The following is a 16,256-nucleotide window of genomic DNA, read 5'->3' as shown; positions in this document are numbered from 1 at the left end:
ATTTGTGTGGCTATTGGATGCTCATAGGTAAATGAGATGATCAGTTTACTTTTGCAGCACTTAGTAACATTGAGAAAAAGAAAGACTGCAGATGGGAGACTAGTTAGGAAGCTGGCAGTTTTCGGAGCTTTGTTAAGAGGTATTAAGTGCTTATATTAGGACATGACATTGGGGAATAAAAAGAGACAAATGTGGTTGATACCACAATGTTATTCAGTAAGATATGATAACAAAGTGGATCTGAAGGTACGAAAGAGAATTATTGAAGACTCAGGATGTTTTTACAAAGCGAAGCGGGTGAGTAGAAAGTTTTAGAGAAAGATAATGACTTCTGCATTTGATAAATTGTCTATAAGGTGCTGATATGGATTATCTGGTAGAGACGTTTAGGGGATGATTGGATGTGGTGAGTTGGTTTCTTCTTCAGTGTTGCCTCCATCTGATAGTGTGGTGACTGTCCAGAGCAGTGCTGAGATGTCGTTTGAGCCAATATCCATCCAACTGGCAGTGTCTACTTTGGGTGTTACGTACATGCCAGCTGTGGCCTACTTCTTGAGATCCAGGCCAGGACTAGAGACATGAGGACAGAAAGTGTTAGTTGAAGGCATGAAATTTGAATGAGACGGCTAAGCCAAAAAGGGGCGGGGGAGAGGGTGAAACGAGAAAGGAATCAGCCAAAGAAAGATCTTGGAGAACCTCCTGTATGTTCATAAGGTGGCAGCATCAGAAGAAGGGTCAGAAACTGATGGGTCTATTGTTGGAAAAAAAAGTTATATGAGCAAGGGAAAGAGAATTTTAGGAAGCAGATCTTAGATATTAGGGCTATAGAGAAATCAATGAGTAAGGACGTGGGAAAGGACATTACATTTGGAGCTTGAGAGTACAATTTCAGTAACTTGGAAAGGGCAGGAGTTATATAAAAAGGGTTTTGTACTTCTCCAAAGAGAATGTTGATGAAAAAGGTCCCATAAGCAAAATAGGAAGAGTTTTTGAAAAGTTAAATAGGCAAGTAATGCTAGTATTTTGCTAGGCTTTGAAAAAGTTTGTAAAATAAGTGACAATTTAAAAAATCCATCATGGATTGGAAACTGAATCAGCGATAGGAAATGCAAAGTATGGTGAGTAGGTCCTTTTAAATGGAGTGGTATATGTAAGCAGCGGGAACCTTCTGGAAGCATGCAGTGAAACATTCCAGATTTTCACATGGTACTCAAGATGTAAGAAGCAAGATGCTGGTAAAGCAAATGGTGAGGAGTAAGTGCGGGAATACTACTGCAGGCTGCAGGCGGGCAGGGGCCTGGCAAAAGGGCTCTCATTTTTGTCAGCCGGAAAGTGATATTTTAAGTAAATTGGGTTATGTTTTACTAAGAATAATGAGTTGTGACTGGTTTATTCTGATATAGGAAAGAAATGGGATATATTGGAAATAGCGTATACCTAGAAATACTGGCCTACTCTGATGATCTGGCCAAAAGCGGCCACTAAAAGGGTATTTTAATTATAGAAGCAATTTGGTGGAAGAATAGAAAGTGATGAAAATGTAACAGGATCTGAGAAAGGAGGTACATTATCTTATTGTTATCAAACTTTAGCCCTTAATACTCTGTGTAGTTCTGGTTGGTGACTCTTAAGGAAGACTCAACTCTATAGACACCAAAAAGGAAAGAGATAATCATGGATTAGGGAAAGAGGACATGTTAAATCAAAATCGGAAACCTTATATCCAGCAAACTTTCAGAATTTTCCTATTAAATCTAATAAAGTGTCTTTAAAATCCCCTTGGATGCCTTCAGTTGACTATCATAACTGAAAAAATGACAACTTTGTTTCTTTTTTTATTCATTTTGCCTTTTATTTTTTATCTTAATGTGCTGTTTTGGCAATTTTAGTACAATCTCTTATAAAAGTGATGATGGTGGGCATCTGTCTTACTCTTTTGTAAAGGATAGTGCTTCTGTGTGTCACCATTGTGTATTATGTTTGCTGTGGATTTTTGAAAGATGCATTCATTCACTTAATCACTTTAAGGTACCCTTCTTGTTTTTCTAGTTAAAATTTGCTTTTGATTTAAAAAATCATGAGTGGTGTTGAATATTATCAAAATGTTTCTTTCTGAATCTACTGAAATGTTGCTATAATTTTGTTCCTGATGGGTTGCGTGATATGCAGTGTTTTAATAACAGAAAACCTCTAGTAAACTTCATACATAAAAAGATTGTTAATCTGTTCTCTAAGAAATGAGCAGCCATTTTGCTCCTTGACTACTGTAGGTCCTGTTCTGAATCCTGTAGGTTGATGGTAGCTCTTCAGAAGTCAGCAGGAATGCGACGGAGTTGGGGAGTTAGAGGGTCAGTTATGAATTTGCAGATGTGTTCTACCTTTTTTCCGCTTTAAGCCCAATTTTGGTTTCTTTTTCTTCATACTCTTTGATATCTGTAGGTTTCAAATATGGGAAAGGAAACATTGATAGTTAAGTGCAGGTGTATTAAGTGATTAAGTAGAATGAGTACAGAAAGATTGATAATGTGGATTCTAATTTATATGGACGTGGAGTAAAAGTGTAGGTCATGTTGGAGGGAGGCTGCAGGCCCCACGGGTCATTACGTAAAACTTTAAAATGGATTAAATTTGTATTTCATTTTTATATACTACTGTTTATGGAACTTTTAAAATAGTGCACACTAGATGTTATTGAGAAGATATGTTAAGTTGCAGTTTGTATTAATGGGTTATAATAATCTCAATCTAATGATACTCTCTTAAATTGCTTGCAAGTAATGATGGTTTTAAAAAATTATTGCTTTCTAAATCAATAGTTACCTGACTTTTTAGATCACTTTTCTCTGGGATATTATCTGTATCTTATTTTCCAAAAGAGAGTCTGGAAAATACCTGATTTTAATCTAACAGCTATAGCAGCTCTTGCATGGTTAATCATTCTCCTCAGTAAAATTAACTGTTGGAGGGGAATTTAATTAAGTCATTTCTTTTCAGTTTTCTCCCTTTTCTTCTTATGTTGCGCAGTATAGCCAGAGTTGGAATTTCCTGTTTTATCTGAAGCTATTGGTGTGTATTGGGATCATTCTTTGGGGGCCATGATATGATTTACTAGTTTGGGGTTATTTGTTGTTGCTGTTGTTTTTGTTCAGTATAGAAATTACCTGCTTGTCAAAGTGTATGTATGACTTAAAAAAAAGATTTTTAAAATGTGTGAGCTGACCCCTTACAAAGCTTTACTATTGTAAAGTGCTATATTTAACTTTTCTCTTCTGAAGGACATTCTCTTACATTTAATTATATTAAACCAAATATTTCTTATGCTAATTATTTTAATTTTATTTGTATATTCCAAAAATTATGAAATAAATTTTTCCATATAAATTAATCATTACTAATCATAATTTTCCTTATTAAAATGCTATATCAGTCCTTTATCTTATGTTATCATTAATTATAATATTCTCATGTTCCATATATCATAGATAACCAAAGATTTGAGTAAAATAATAAAAATACTTGAGGAAAATTAAACCCTACTTAAGAAGCTTATGATTGACTTTATGGGGGCAAGGGCAGGGAGGTGGGCAGTAGGGTAGTGATGGAATAAGAGACCCATTTTTCTTGTGTTCTAGTCTATCATAGTTTAGAAGAGGGAGACTGGAAAGATAAATGGGCCTGGGACTGAGAGCAGGCTTGTATGATTTATCATTATTTTCCAGAATATAATATAGTAGTCACAATAATTTGGTGAATGATCTTCTTCGTTGTGTGAAAAAGTCTATTCAGTATCATGAGAGCATCTATTATTACATGCAGCATAAATATAATTTCTGTATTCCATTATTGGATGTCAACAAAGCCACCCCCCGCCCCCCGTTTTTTTGCTTAACTCACAGAAACCTCACACGATTTGTCTGTCGCAGTTGAGCATGTTAATATATACATGTTAATATTTACTGTTGTGCTTCCCCAAAATGATCCATGCTCTACTGATCTTTAATCACAGAAGTTGATAAAATGAACCTCCATGTATGGTGAACTTTGTTTTCCTACCTGATCACACTTTCTGGTTACTAAAAGACTATTGTTTTTCCTTTTAAAAATATTTGGTCCTGTTTTCTGTGCCCAAACAAACTCTTTTGAACATAAGTTAACCTTTGTGGGATGATTAAAATGGACCCTGCCTTCGGAAAATCAGAAGTGCTATTGAGCAGAATTCTAGTTGCTAAAAATGCCAGGTAAAGTAGATATTTTTAGTACATGTAATTCATTTCTGCTAAGACTTGAAGTCTTGAGAATTCTGGAATTTTCTGAGATACATTCTCCTTAGAGTGTTATAATTTGGCTTGTGTATATTTGAATTGTGTGGTTTTGTAAAAGTATATGATATTATGTAACTAATATTTGTTGTAGTTTAAGAGCTTGACTCTTTAAAAACAAAAATGAAGTTAATGAGTCACTCATTCATGCAGCCACACTGAGATTGTTAATTATATGAAGCTGGGAAGGCCAGTCCATTAGGAAACGCAGCTCAGCTGCTTTGCCAATAGTTTGTGGTCTGATGAGAGGTTTTTGTACAAGAGGAAGGATTAGCCCTGAAGAGAACTGTCCAATCTATAGATGGATGTTTTGGGCATGTGGAAGCCTAAGCTGAACTCAGAATATCATGGCTTAGCAAATTAATAAAGTTATGTTAAGTGGTCTCTAGGTACCAAATCTTGGTTAAATAGACCTCAAAATAGACTAAGCTACCAAGGGTCAAAATAGAGGAATTGTAGTTTAAAAAAATATATACCACAGTATGTTTTGAACTTAGTCTTTATTTTTTAAATTCTCATACTTGAGAATTAAACTCTGTTTCCTAAAAATAATTTATATATAACATCATATATACATGACTGAATCTTATTACCATGTGAGCTCTGTTTTCTGGTCAACATTATTCCTTTGTTTTAAGAGCTAGAAAAAATGGCTTAATGTGAAACTTACTGCCTCACTTTCAACATGTTCTGATTGAAGAACTCTGTCAGGTGTCAAAACAAGTCTACCCTCTGGCAAGAGTGACAAGTTCTTCATGAGGAAATTCTGGAATTGCCTTTGGGAAGTATTTTAACAATCTCTTTGGAACTCTTTTTCCAATTGGTTATGTCAGCTTTGGGTGTGGGTGGAGTAGGCCACAGATCTGAATTTTCTAGAAGCTTTACTATCATTTATTCTTAGTATAATAATTTTTTATTTGAAGACTTATTCTGGGAGTTGTCTGTATTCTTGTACTGATACATTTATACTTATGAGGCTCAGGATGTAGTTTGGTATTGTCTGGCCAACTGCACACTGGTTTTAGGGATATTTGAGAAGGAATGCCGTTAAAAATGTCTTTCTCAAGTGCATATGTATGTATGGGCTCTCGAGGATAACGTGTTGAAAACTATGTAGGAATTAGTCGTTTAGAAAGTTTGATCTTAAATTAATGCCTGTCGCATTGACTGAAGCACAGAGCTTGGCTAGGTATGTTTTCAGAGAGAGCTTTCTTGTTGTACTGAATTCAAGAGGCAATGTATTTCAGAGTGAAAATAAGTGAGGGAAATCGATGTCTGAGCTCCAGGAATCACAGATTTCAATGTTATGAGCCCACGGTCCATGGTTATAGGAGGCACAGACTTCATTCCCCGTGGTGGGTTTCCAAGGTACTCCAATGAAATACGGAGATAAAGGAATCACTTTAATTCACTATGTGATTTTTTTTTTTGTGTGTGGTACGCGGGCCTCTCACTGTTGTGGCCTCTCCCGTTGCGGAGCACAGGCTCCGGACGCGCAGGCTCAGCGGCCATGGCTCACGGGCCCAGCCGCTCTGCGGCATGTGGGATCTTCCCGGACCGGGGCACGAACCCGTGTCCCCTGCATTGGCAGGCGGACTCTCAACCACTGCGCCACCAGGGAAGTCCCACTATGTGATTTTGACCTACATTACTCATAGATATACTTGAGGACATTGTGATGGTGTGTAAAGGATAGGCTTGTGGAGTGTCACAGGCCTGAGTTTAAATACCACTTATTAACTGTGTGATGTTAAGTAAGTTTACTTAACAATGCCTGCAATTTCTTCATCTGTATAAGTGGGATTGATGATAATAATAAAACTTTTGCATCAAGCTGTTATGAGGATTAAATAAAATGACATTTTCTAAAACACAAGGAAGAGTCTTTTAGGACATCCTCCTCATACATCCACTCCCACCCCAAGTACCATGGGCTGAGAAATTAATGTCATCAGACGTTGCTCAGAAGGGCAGTTATAAGGTTAAAAGCACATTTTACATATGGGTAGTCTTTAGATAAGGACATTTCTAAATGTTTTCAATGAAAGATAGTAGTATTTCAATGATTGTTTAGGCCATGATGTTTTAAAAGCAGCAGCAGTTTTAGATTAAGTAACCTAGTCTTTCAGGGTTTTTTCCCCTGTCCACAAATGCTGCTCTGGGAGATGGCCTAGTGTTCAGTCACTTACACAACAAGTGGTCCAGTGCACAGGACTGGGAAGGATGTCCTACTAAGGATCAGGGTTACCAGCCTTTTTGAAGGCTTCAACAGACCTTTTTGAAACTCCCCTTGTAGGGGGTATGGTAGCTGACTGTCACCTTTCCCTTCATGTAACTTGGACGAGAGAAATAATTGTAAAGATGAACACAGAAGAATTTGAGGATCACTTCTTAAGAGGTTGACTCTGGGTGATTTTTTTAAGTCCCAAGAGTTGGGTGCTTTATTTGGGCTCCTGCCTTTGGCGAGTAATAACCAATTGCCTGAGAGTTCTTGCTTAGTTTCCAGTATCCAAACTGGAAAACATTAATTTGGAAAAATCTTCAGGGCTTCCCCGGTGGTGCAGTGGTTAAGAATCCGCCTGCCAATGCAGGGGACACGGGTTCGAGCCTTAGTCCGGGAAGATCCCACGTGCCACGGAGTAACTAAGCCCGTGGGCCACAACTACTGAGCCTGCGCTCTAGAGCCCGTGAGCCACAACTACTGAATCCCGCACACCTAGAGCCCGTGCTCCACAACAAGAGAAGCCACTGCAATGAGAAGCCCGCATACCACAATGAAGAGTAGCCACCACTCGCCACAACTAGAGAAAGCCTGCGCACAGCAACGAAGACCCAACGCAGCGAAAAATAAAAATAGATAAAATAAATAAATTTATAAAAAAAAATGTTCATAACCCATTTTGGTTATAAAACCAAAAGTTTTGGTATACTGTATTTATCATATTTATGATTTTCCTCTTTTCATTTCACAATTTATAATCTTAACCTCCTAGAGCGTTTTTTCTTACGGGATTTTGAATATTCTTAGTTTTATGTATTTTGTTGCAATATGAGACCATAATAATAATATTGCTTGGAATCTTTAAATATTTTAAAAATGATTTTGAAGAATACATTTAAAAAGTTATCCTTCTGAGTAGCAAAAAAAAAATGACATTAGTAACGTAAATTAATTGATTGCTGTTTTATTGAATTATTAGACTGAAAGCACTGATACACGTGTGATCTTCCTGTATCTGTTTTGCTGAAGTGTTAGTTTCAAACCTATTAAACAAGTAACTTAATGCAAAATTTAAAATTCAGCTGGATAATTTATACCAAGAAGTAGCTCAAAGTGAGATATTATGTGAATTGTAGAGACCACAACTTGGCAAAATTTTTAAAGAGAGTACTCAATTGAAGATACTTCTAGGCATGTACCAGTGTGTTTAGAACTAAGGAGACCTTCTAAAATAAAATGAAATCTCAAAAACTTGAGGAATTAGTGACGTGATCTAAACTTCATTTTACTCAGTGAATTCAGGTTACTTGTTACAAGAGTCAGCAGAATTAAAATTGAGATCATTCATTTGTTACTTCTTTTGTCCTCAACATCCCTTTTGCAGGAGTGCAAGATACTGAGGTAGGCATGTATATGAAGTGATATGTAGTATGTGCTTTTTCTCTTAACCTTTTTTCTTATCCCTTTCTCTTCCTATCTTTTAAAAAATTTTTTATTCCCTTCATGGCACAAATAATCTAATCTGCCTACCTGCTAGATTAGAAACCTTGGAAATAAACTAAACTTCTTTCTCTTCTTCCATTTCTATGTCTGGGTACCACCATTTTTCTCATGTTCTTTTGTCTCTCACTTCTCCATTTCTATAGCCGCTGTGCTAGTTCGGTTGTTAGCACTCTATCCCACTACTGGAATTATCTTTCTAAAACACTCACTAAGTACCCAATCATTGATTCAGCTATTTTTCTATGTTGCTAATAATTAGCAACATTATCCAGTTTAGGTTTCTTTTATTATTTTTGAGAAGGGGCTAATAGGCAGTGAGATCAATAAAGGAACAGTAGTTTGGTAGTAAAGTAAGTGATGGGAAAGTCATGAGCCACAAAACAGAAAAAATACATGTGTTAAATAATTGAGTCCTTTGTAGAGCTAACTTATTATCTGTTCTCTTCTGGTTTTAATTACTGTTGTGCACTTCTGTTTTCTGAGAACTAAAGCTTCCTCAGAATTCTGGAATAACTTGGGACAGTGACTGCTTTTCATAGGCTTTCCTCCAGTGCAGTCAGCAATGGTTCGAGTTTTTCTTTTCACAGTTTGAACAAGATAAATTACAGTTTTTATTGGATAAAAGGTGACAGACAGGTGATGTTACAAAAAAGCAATAGATTAAAAAAAATGGAACTCTGAAGCAAATGGAATAACATAAGGAGGAGTAGTTAATGAGATGTGGAATAATTTAATAAGCCTGGAACAGAGAATTTAGAATACAAAATAAAATTATGGATAATGCTTAAAGTTTTAGCCCGTTTAATCTAAAATAATTTCTTCAGAAATCTTATTTATTTTCATCTTAGTTACAGGAACACACTTAAAAGAAGGGACTACCTTAATTATAAATATGTTTGTATCCTTGTTGCACTGTGAAGGATGTCTACTTTGAAAAGTCCCATGCCTGATGTCTGCCACAAGAAATACACAAAAACTAACATATGCTTAAGGGAATTTTTCATCTCTTGGAGTCAGGTTGAATCAGCAGCTTTCTTAAGGAAACCACAGTTCTGGGAATTTTCTAACTTTTCATGAGCATTTAGGCTGGTCTGCGAGATTGAAATGGACCTCAGGTGCCCAAAGCAACTCTCAGAAATGACCCAACCTCTTTTGGTTTATTTAGAGTGGTGGAGACTAATCTGTTTCTTATTTGTAAGCTAATTTGAACTTGGTATCAGAGCTTGATCCTAAATGAATCAGGATATAGAGAAGAGAGGCTATGTTGGCATCAAGAGCAAAATTAGAAGGTATAATCCTCAAATCACAAGAATTTTTCTCTTCTTTAATTGTACATACATTGGTTTCTCTTTTGCCTGGATCTTAGGGTAGTGTGGGATCTAACTTGGTACCAACTGTTTGTGAAAAATGAGCATGACTGAGAGAAAATAATGTCACATACTACTATAAGAATTCTAAGATGAAGAGTGATTTTGGAAGTGAAGGTATGTGTTATTATTAGGACAACCTAGAAGTACTTCATTTACCATAAAAGTCAAAGAAACAGGCTTAGATTGTGTCAGTGCTTTGGGGATTGTGGCTATATAAAGGTTTATAAAATTAAGGGAAGTTATGAACAGAGTGAGTAACGATCAGGTATATTACACTTATAATTGTCTTTGCATTGAAGTGGCATGATACAGTGGTTAAGACCATATGGCCTGTGGGTTAAGATTTCTTGGGTTCAAATCCCAGCTTTACCATTTGTTAGTGATGAGGTCTTGGGCAAGTTAGTGTCCTTAAGTTCTTATTAACTGTTTTGTTTGTTTGCTTTGGTGGGGGTGGGGTAGAGGTAAGGTGGCATTAAATGAGATACTTCATATAGATATCAGTATCATGGTAGAGTATTGATGTTATTGTCACTAAAGTATTTTTTCAAGCAACTTTGTTATCCTTAGCTTTCTATTCCTGTCATGGTCATGTAAGTCATGAGGTTAAAACCAAACAAACCTGAGTGGGTATTTTCTTTGATTCAGAGGAATACAAGGAGACCATATGTACTAAACTTTAAACTTTTAACTGCTCACATTTAGCTTTGCACATAAGCCTTGAAAGAATAACACCCATCTTGAAATTAAATTCCGTTAACCTTGGGTGGAAATTTGGAGTTTTAGAATTCCTTAGAATCTCTTAAGCCTCTGGAATGTTGTTAAGGCAGCCCTGACTCAGTGTGCCCTGCCTGTAGGTCAGGTTAATGGGGGCTGCTGGGGCAGTGACCAGAATGTATACTTCCATAGTGACAATTGTGGTTCATGTAGAAAGGAAGATGGGCGTACTTTAATTTTCTAAGTGATCTGAAGTATCTGGAAATACAGTAGACATTTTTGGTCTTGAATGCTGTTTTGGTACCAGTGTCTGTTAGCATCCAGTGGTATCACTGAGGGTTATATGTAAGCTCTTACTCCATTTTTTTTTTTTTTTTTTTGGATAACTGTTACTGCTTTAGACCCCTTTACATATTTTTAAGATTCTTTACTAATCAACAATATATTTTATTTAGCCAGTGGTTAAATTGTGTGACAGAAGTTTCCTTATGAACCATTCATCTCCCTTAAACATTCCTATGTCTTTTGACATGTAAATCCCTAAATAACTTAGTTTTAATCACAAGACTAAAATCTGGATTAAGGAAAATCAAATTTGGTAGAGACATTTTATGTATAGTTAAAACTGCTGCTGTTTAATTATCCCTCTTTCTATTGGAAAGGAACCTTGACAGTAGTTGTTCAGAAACATATTTGAAATTTTTATATTAAATTGGGTACAATTTAATTGGACAAAATAAAATATTGTATATGTTCAATAAATAGTTTAAAAATTATGTGCCTGAAGAATGGAAAGTGGTTGTTGTTGGTAGAGATCTTTTAGAAAGCTTGAAGAGTCATCTCTTCCACTGCTGTATCAGAATCTTTGGGAAGGTCTGCTTGGGAATCTCCATTTTGAGAAGCTCCTTAGGAGATTTTTATGCACACTGAAGTTTTAGACCCACTGCTGAATTCTCTACTGACAGCTTTAGGATATCGGCTTCTGCTCTTCTGATGGAAGCTACTCTTCCCCAGTTGGGGGAAGAACAGGGGTGAGCTGAGGCAGCTCTTCCTGATGCCCTGCCGTGCTCTGTGCTGGGAAATTTCCAAAGCTATCAGTGTTTTGAGTCCTCTTTCAGCTGGCACTCCTGTGGTGAAGGAACATGTCATGTTAATGGTGATGCCCAACCCAGAGCCTTCATGTGTTTCCTAAAACATTCATACTTCCTAGCAGGGGAGGAAATTGCAGGTGAGGAAACATAAGAGAGTTTAAGTGGTCTTCTGGAGCCGGGACTGGAACTGAGGTTGATTTGATTTTAATGCCCAGACTCTTTTCTTTCTGTCTTTTTTTTTTTTTTTTGCCGCGCCGAGCAGTTTGTGGGCTCTTAGTTCCCTAACGGGGATTCAACCTGGGCCCCGGCAGTAAAAGTACCATGTCCTAACCACTGAACCGCCAGGTAATTCACTACTTTTTTTTTTTGTTAAGCCCAGACTCTTTTTGATTTACAATATTATATAAACTTCAGGTGTACAGCGTACTGATTCACACTTTTTATAAAGCCCAGAGTCTTACACTATCCTTGCTACCCTCCTTTTAGTGGAAAGAACGATGGGTTGTCGGTTAAGGTAGCCTTGGGTTGGAAGGATGCCTCTATCATTTACTGGCTTCACTAGCGACTTTACACATCCCCAAATTCAGTGTCCTCATCTGAAAAGCAGGCATGAGGATTGTAAAATTCTAAGGTTATTGTGAGGATTAATCGACCACATTTTTAGAGTGCTTCAGCGTATTTTTATAGTTCTGTCCCAGAGTAGGCATTCTAATAAATGATGACTATTATTTCATAACTTAAGGTAAGGTGAGTGTGCCTTATGGAATGAACCAATTTTAGGCTAAATGAGTTTGTCAGATTATGAAATGTATGTTTTCCTATTCTGATGTGGTGTGATAACTAGAAACAAGGAAGGTGCTGGATGTGTGAAGGGGTTTTCTTGTGGGAAAACAGTGTAGACCTCTATTTTTTATCTAGTACCCATATCCTGGTAAATTCTAAATTTGATTCTAGCCCAGACCCTTCCTATAGCTCCAGACTCTAGTAGTAGCTCCAGATGTTTCTGTTGAAATGCCCACAGGATGTTTCCATCAGTTAACCCCTTAACATGTCCAAGTCTAAACTCGGGCTCTTCCTTCCAACACCTGCACCCTTCTGTTAGGGTTCCCTACATCAATGAGTGGAATTGCTCTCCATCTGCATCCTCCACAAAATCTAATCTTTCATCAGAGTCTGCTGATTGTTATCCCCTGTGTCTCTGCCTTCTCAACTTTGTCTTCCCCACCATCACCTTAGTCTACGCTACTGTCACCTCACACTCAACTCTTCCCCTGCATTTCTCTTGCCCCCTCCATGATTCTGCCACATTGGATATTTTTTCAACATACAATTGGTTGTCATACCTTATTTAAAACCCTTCAGGAATTTTGCCTTATTCACTTACTCTGCCTTTTTTGTTTCACGTGCATTCCCTCTTTAGCTGTGGCTGGCCTCTTTGCTTCTCTTTCCTGACTTTGAATGTGCTTCTCTCGTAAGTGCTTTTAGACCTTTGCACTTGATGTGCCCAGATTTGAACACTTCCCATACCTTTCAGATCTCATGTCAGTCTTACTTTAGGTCTTTGCTGCTCTCTGGGATACATCAAGTCTCCTGTTATAAAATCTCATGGTGGGGAATTTCCCATATTTTTAGTAGCATTTATCTCTGTTTGCAATTATGTATTTGCATGGTTGTTGGATACTATTTGGTTCTCCAAATAAAATGTAAGTTCTGTGAGACAGTTTCAGCATCTACAAAGGCCTGGAACAGCCCTGACAGCAGATGAGAAATATTAAATGACTGACTGAACTACATAACTAGGCAATTAAAAGACAATCTTTTATAACTAAAAGATTAGTTCTAAAGTGAGGTAAGTATACATGAAGTCACAGTGTTGGCAGGTTAAGCATTGTTACTTGGGAATACGTTTGTTATTGTAGCATTGGTTTCATGAGCCTCTAATTTTACTTAAAGACTAGTAGTGTTTTGAATTTTGAATTTCTGAGTACAGATTAAGAGCTTCCAGAAGTTGATTGTACTTTAATGACTTTTAGAGTCAAAACTTTCCCCTTTCCTCACATCTGGACAGTATTTGAAGTTCACAATTTACAAAAGATATAGTTGGTTGTGTACTTCTTGATGTTTACTATATGGAATGTATTTATTTATGTTATTTGCCTAAGGCATAAGATTTTTAAAATGCTACCAAAACTTACGAAGTCAAGAAATCATAGATGTTATAAAAGGTTTTTTCAGCTCTTATACAAGTTAGAAAAAATGAAGAAGATTAATATGATATTGGAATTGTGCTTTTATGTTACTTTTTGGTATTTGGACCTTAATTTACTGTATGATTATCGTTAGCAAATTGAAATGTTCTTGTGAAAACTCTTAAGGCTATAGTATTTTCTTGAAAATTGGTTTAGTACTGTTGTTTACATTGTAAAATTAGTGCTTTCAATAAGATTTTGGTTTCCATCTATCCTGAATTCTCCTTAGGAGTGCACAACTTCAAAAATAAAGAGGCACAGTCAGCAGAAAAAAGAGGTGGTCTGAGCATTTATGCGTTAAATATGCATGTTAATTAGGAAAAAAATTAGGAAAATATGAAAACAGATGTTACATAAATTATTGCAGTCCCAGGGCAGCAGTAACTTATACACTGACAGTAATTTTTATATGTGCATGTGTATGTCTATTTCTAGATTTCTCAATGTTTATGCAATTCCGTAGAGAATAACTAGAAGAATGGTATATCCTTTCAGTGAGACAGCAGTAAACATTCCTTCTGCATGTGGCTTGCTGAGCGAGTCTAGGCATAACATACACTTTTCCTGTACAGATAGCCTTCCGTGTTTCCTAATTCTTCCTGTAGCCTTCTTCCTTCCTTCTTGGTTTCTTTGATAGTATGTCAATGAGATCTTTTATTGGATTATGTCCTGTCGAAACAATAAAATGAATCATGATCCCAGCAGTGTAAGAAATGTAAAATTGACTGGGATGTAAAGTATGTGTTTAGAAACAAAGCAAATCACAACTACTGAGGACACTGATTGTAGTGTCACTTTTTCTTTGGTTACGGTTGTACTTTCTGAAGAAATAGCCATCATTCTCTGAACAGTATTGACACAGTAGTGTGACAATCTATACTAAGTGTTACATAAACACACATTTATCAAATATACATATATTGGAATAATTGAAAGATCCTTGAATGTCTTTCACTGTAAAGAGACATCCATAATATAAAAATGGTTTATATTTTTACAAGGGAATGATGAGAAATAGAGACATGTTTTATTTCAGTGGTGTGGCGATTTTTAGTTCAGCCATGGAGAAAAACCATGTGACTATATTGCTGTCCAGGGAGCTGCTGACAATGTCTAGATATTTCCCATACATAGATTATATAATTTAGAAACATGTTGTTTGTAACTTTTCAGATGAGATTGAAAGTTAAAATAAGGAAATCCTCCATCAGAAGGTAATAAATCATTCTCTTTATCAAATGAACAAACAAAACATGAACTATATTCAGTATAGGGGCACAGAACAGTTTCCTTAAATCTCTCTGGAGATCAATGCTACATTCCTTGGTATTCTTCAGAAATCATACTTTGTTATTTGGTTGTAGTAGCATATGATGCTCAAATGTGTTTTAAGTAATTAATTTCTTTTGCATCCCAGTAGGTTTCAGATACATCTATTATCATAATGTTTTTCAGTTCTGTGTTTTTGATATATATTTTACCTAACTACTGTTGTCCTTTTGTACATATGCTGAGTCACCAGTAAGCTGTAACAGGTTATTGGGAGTAAAGTAAACTAATACAGAATGAAGTCTAGAAAAGAGTGATAATAATATATTTAGTAATTTATTATTATTTAGAGGTTCTTTACCTAAATTAGATATTTAAGAAATTCCATTTTTCTTGATTTTATGTAGAGATACATCTATGTCAGATATGATTTGTGAAAGTAGATTGAAGTATATTACTAAAGATGATAAATGTTTTTCTTTTTCTACAGTCAAAAAGGCTATGGAAATTAATTTTTAATTCACAAATAATATTTACTTGCCACACTGATACATCTGTATTCTAATTTTATGTTTTATTTATGCTTTGGAATTCATTTTCAGTGGAATTTTTTTCACATTTGTTTGCAAATGTCAGATTCCCATTTTTTATTTTATGTGATTTTAATACTTGATATTAGTTTACTATTGTGTTAGTAGTGTATTTCTTATTTGAACACTTTTATTTCATTTCAGTGAAACAAAGTGATAACAGGTGATTTGTTTTATATTGAGGTGTTTTAGTTTTTTTTTTTATTATAATGCTTTTTATTGTAGGCATTTTAAAGTGAGTTTCTTCTAGGAGCTAAAATAGATAATTGCAAGAGTGATTAAAGAATAAGCTAACATTTGTCCCCTAAGAGCCAAAAATATTATGACATAAACTTTTTCAGCTTGCTTTTTGCATTGATGGCTTTGGTTTAGGGTTCCTTTGCTTAGGGAGAGGATATTTGAAGCTATTTTATTTATTTATTTTTCTAGGTATTTGCTGTTTTTCCTGCAGCTCAGTTGAGGGATAACTCAGCTGATCTCTATTTCTTGATTCTTTAGTTCCGATTGGCCAACCAAGACTTTTATTTGGCAAACTCTGTCGTACAGAACCTGACATCATCTATGACCCATAACAAGAGCACGCGTTTTCAAGTGTCAATTAGATTTGTGGATCAATAAGGTTTTCTTGAAAGGTAAGTGTATATTTATTCAAAACGTACATTTAAAAATTCAGTACTATCATCAGCTGTCTTAGTCTGTTTGGGCTTTTGTAACAAAAATCCTATAGACTGGGTGACTTATAAATAACAAAAATTTATTTTTCACTGTTTTGGAGGCTAGGAAGTCTAAGATCAAGGTGCCAGCAAATTTGGTGTCTGGTGAGGACCCACTGGTTCATATATGGATGTCTTCTTGCTGTGTCTTCACTTGGTGGAAGGAATGAGAGAGCTCTCTAGGATCTCTGTTTATAAGGGCACTAATCCCATTCAT

At 35.9% G+C, this 16,256-nt stretch overlaps 1 protein-coding gene across 6 annotated transcripts in view; it reads left to right on the top strand.

Moving 5' to 3' along the window:
- TBC1D5 (TBC1 domain family member 5) overlaps window positions 1-16,256 on the top strand; it is a 546,696-nt gene that overhangs the window by 122,691 nt on the left and 407,749 nt on the right. For 4 of the 6 annotated variants that reach the window (XM_060298636.1, XM_060298635.1, XM_060298631.1 and 1 more), the window contains one exon: window positions 15,825-15,958. The exons of 1 other annotated variant lie outside the window; for it this stretch is intronic. The gene's annotated coding sequence lies outside the window, so the exon portion shown is untranslated. Of the gene's footprint in view, window positions 1-15,805; window positions 15,959-16,256 lie in introns of those variants that run through there. One more of the 6 variants, XM_060298633.1, reaches the window with a different exon arrangement.

This window comes from Globicephala melas, chromosome 4, assembly GCF_963455315.2.
Source record: "Globicephala melas chromosome 4, mGloMel1.2, whole genome shotgun sequence".
Taxonomy (NCBI): Eukaryota; Metazoa; Chordata; class Mammalia; order Artiodactyla; family Delphinidae; genus Globicephala; species Globicephala melas.
Note: the sequence above shows the minus strand (reverse complement) of the source record. Positions and strands in the feature narration are given on the sequence as shown.